Below are 4,073 nucleotides of genomic sequence, written 5' to 3'. Positions count from 1 at the left end.
TGGTGGCCAAGCTCTGCCGCAGGGGCTGCTGGGTGTCGTAGTCCCTGATGAGGCCTGGGCGCAGGGGGTGGGGAGGGGGCCTGTCCGCCCACTGTCCCGGCGCTGGCATGCGCGGTAAAGCCGGCCGCATATCTGGAGTCTGCCGCAAGGAAAACCTCTGAGCTTGTGACTCAGGTTGACATGAAGTGAAAAGGATGTTCTCTGCTGACTTTGTAAATGTTGTAGAAAAAACACACGTAAACAGTAAACCACTGTCTTACAGGGTTTTGTTAGGGGAGCGTTGTGCCTTTTCCTCCGTCCTTGTCCCCGCCGCAACAAAGAATCGAAGGGCAGAGACACAGTAGTGAAGCAAAATAAAAGTTTTATTTAAAGTTATTTAAACAGAGAAAAAGTGCAGCAGGCAACCTCACTGGGGAGAGGCGCCCTGAAGGGTTGGAGAAAGTTTAAAGTTAAAAGGTTACGACTTAGAAAGTGCGGGCGACCTCAGAAAGAGGAGCTCACAGAAAGGTTGGGGGTTCCCCCTTTTAAGGATTCTTCAGGAATGTGACTAAGGGCTGGGGGCGCAGACTTATTAAGTTGGTGTAGGTAAAATTGTAGTATTTCCAGAATACCTCGCCTGGCTTTAGTACATCTGCATATCAACAGGCGCTCAAGGGTGGAGAGAAGTATGGCTTTGGTGCATTTGCATCATTCCTCAGGGGTGGAGAAAAGTTCATCTCCATATCAATGGATAATCACCTGAGCATCAGAGGGCTTATCTGTACCTGAGAGGTGTAGGGGAGGGCTGGTTTTGCTTCTGCTGGAGCAGGAAAGAGAAACAGCCTCCAACTGCAGTTTGTAAGTGATTAACGGATTTTAAACTTTATTTCCCTCTTCGACTAATTTCGGTTTTATAGGTATTTTGCCCTGGGATTTCCTCTCCCTGGGTTTACAAGTGGTCTCTGAATATTTAGAATTAACTTAACACAAGGAACTTCCTGCTCTGATTTCTGGCGTCTAGGTCTGGGAGCACATCAAAACAAGACCGCCTGCCCATCCCCCAAGGTGGGCTGAGTTATTGTCTGTTTGCTGGAGTAAGTTAAGCATCTTCTTAACTTCCTGGGTATTAAAATGCAATCTTATTTTTAAGATGTAATCCTTCCTGCCTTTTACTATATTGTTTATGGCTCTGCCTGCCTGATTAAGACAATAAAGACATGAGCTATGTTGAGGTACCTTCCTTTATCTGGGGAATATTCAAACATTCCAGGCCAAGTTATTCCTGACTTTTTTTAGCTTTAACTGATTAACTCTGGGTCTTTTTTAGTGGGCGTTTTTCCTGGCCTTATTTTCTTTCTGTTGAGGGAGCGTTGTGTATTTTCCTTGGTCCTTGTCCCCGCCGCAACAAAGAATTGAAAGGCAGAGACACAGTACTGAAGTAGAGTAAAGTTTAAAGTTACTTAAAGAGAAAAAGTGCAGCAGGCAACCTTTAACTGATCTCACTGAAGGTGAAGGTGTCTATATTCCTAGTCTGGTATCTTTACCCTAGAGAATTAGTGTGACCTTGACTTTGCATAATACTAAACAGAGTTTCGATAGGGACTTTACATTGTTACATTACCTTGACTGTAAAATATCTTGCCTTGCTTTTTCTGGAGGCTCTCACCCTACTCTGTCTAAGCCCATCGTCCCTGTCTCATTCCCCCCTCTACAGATAGAGACCCTAGCTACTGCTAGGGAAAGGGGGTGATGACCACTCTGGCTGCTTCATGCTGAGAAGGGGCCCAGTAAAGGGTGCAGTTAGGTCTCCATCAGTTGTCAGTTGAGAGGGCCTACGAAGATGGGCACTTCTATTCCAGGTTCCATTTTTATTACTATTTGCAGTTTTGTGGCTTCTAGGCAAGATAGAACAAATCGTGTTATTAGGTTAAGTAGCAACATCTAGAGTTGGATTTTCCATTCTGGGAGGACAAACTTCCAGATGAGATTAAGAATGCATGGTTGAATATGAGAACTAGAAATAGTAAAAATTTAATTGAAATGATGGGAAAAAACTAACATATCTGGAGAATCATAGCCAGATATTTTGGGGAAACTAGAATTCTGAATGTAGTTTATGTCCCAATGACTAGTATTAGGATTTAGTATAGATAAAGGCTGCATTATTGAAATAATATTTTTCTCTAGAAAATAATTAACACTTGGCTTGATTATTTGCCTAAGTGCATCAAGAAGAGCAATTGATTACATAGGCTTTTTAAAATGTGCTTTGCTGGTACTTTTTATATGGAATTTCAGATTGAACTTTTAAAGGCCTCTTGAGGCCAGAAAGCCAAGCCAGACTTGCCATCAGGTTTTGCCTGCAGTCACTGTAGAGTTGGGTGAATTCCTGTCTTCTTGAGGTCCCCAAGACATCCTGAGGTTCTTGCACATGCCAGGAAGTGACCTTCCTTACTCACCTGGTATGGCTGCTAGGAACCCTGTAAGCAAGGTACCAGGGCAGTTCTTACAAGGGGCTTTGTTGGCTTTATGAAGTCAACCTCAGTTCCTTAAAGCTGTATGTTCATATCTGAGTTTACACACGTGTCTCTCAGGTATAACATTCCAGTCAAAGCCTTGATAATATAACCAGTTTTTAACTGGTCCTCTTACAAGGAAAGCAGATTCTTATTGAACTTATGCAAATAAACAAACTGCCATGAAATATAAAAATAGTCACTGAGAGTTTTTAAATTCTGGAGGGATCAGGTAGAAAGATAAAGTTTCAATTCCGCTTATAAAGATAGTCATTTACTAAACAGTTGTCAGCTTATCAGCAACATTTGAAACAAAAAGTCACAAAATCATCTTCCTTAGTTTACTTAATCCTATGTAACCAGTACCTGTTCTGCTGAAATCTAGTTCCTTACTAGTTTAGGAGTAATAAAACAGTGACTCTAAATGACAAAAGACTTCCAAATGACAATGGTTAAAGATCTGATAAGAGCTTACTATAAATACAGTTGACATAAGGAAATTTGGATATTTTTATAACACAAAACATTCAGTAACAAAGTTTAGCATCATTCCCTTTGACAGTGCTTTCCAGATAAATATATATCAAATAAATAAGCCAAATTAGCCAAATATTTTTCCCGATGAGGAGAAAAAATTCCTCTGACATGTTCCAGAGGCCCTCTGGAACATATCAGAGTTAACTAGAGGTAAAAGCACCTTTTTGAATTTGATTCTGGGATGCTGTCAGAAGAAAGTTTCTTTGGCACTTGCTTAAATAAGATTATAGGTTGCCATGAAGCAATACTTATCCATTTAACCAGAATGACAACAAAATACCTCAAAGGCAAATATAGAAGGTTACACAGTCGTTAGCAAAGTTTAGCTTTTAGTCCTTTGAATATTAAGATCTCATTTTCTTTTCTTTTTTTTGTGGGGGGGCTTCATCTCATTTATTTTCAGTTAGCAACATTTTACAGGAAAGGTGGTTTAGAGAGCAGATTGCCTTGGTCACACACCCCAAACCCAGATCTTCCTCTGAATTGCAGTATTCTTTTTTTTTTTTTGAGAGGGCATCTCTCATATTTATTGATCAAATGTTTGTTAACAACAATAAAATTCTGTATAGGGGACTCAATGCACAATCATTAATGAACCCCAAGCCTAATTCTCAACAGTCTCCAATCTTCTGAAGCATAACAAACAAGTTCTTACATGGTGAACAAGTTCTTACATAGTGAATAAGTTCTTACATGGTGAACAGTGCAAGGGCAGTCATATCACAGAAACTTTCAGTTTTGATCACGCATCATGAACTATAAACAATCAAGTCAGATATGATTATTCATTTGATTTTTATACTTGATTTATGTGAATCCCACATTTCTCCCTTATTATTATTATTTTTTTAAAATAAAATGCTGAAGTGGTAGGTAGATGTAAGATAAAGGTAGAAAACATAATTTAGTGCTGTAAGAGGGCAAATGTAGATGATCAGGTCTGTGCCTATGGATTAAGTATTAATCCAAGCTAGACAAGGGCAACAAAACATCCACAGATGCAGAAGATTTCTCTCAAAACAGTGGGGGTGAGGTTCTAAG

This window comes from Manis javanica, chromosome 11 (assembly GCF_040802235.1).
Source record: "Manis javanica isolate MJ-LG chromosome 11, MJ_LKY, whole genome shotgun sequence".
NCBI lineage: Eukaryota > Metazoa > Chordata > Mammalia > Pholidota > Manidae > Manis > Manis javanica.
Note: the sequence above shows the minus strand (reverse complement) of the source record.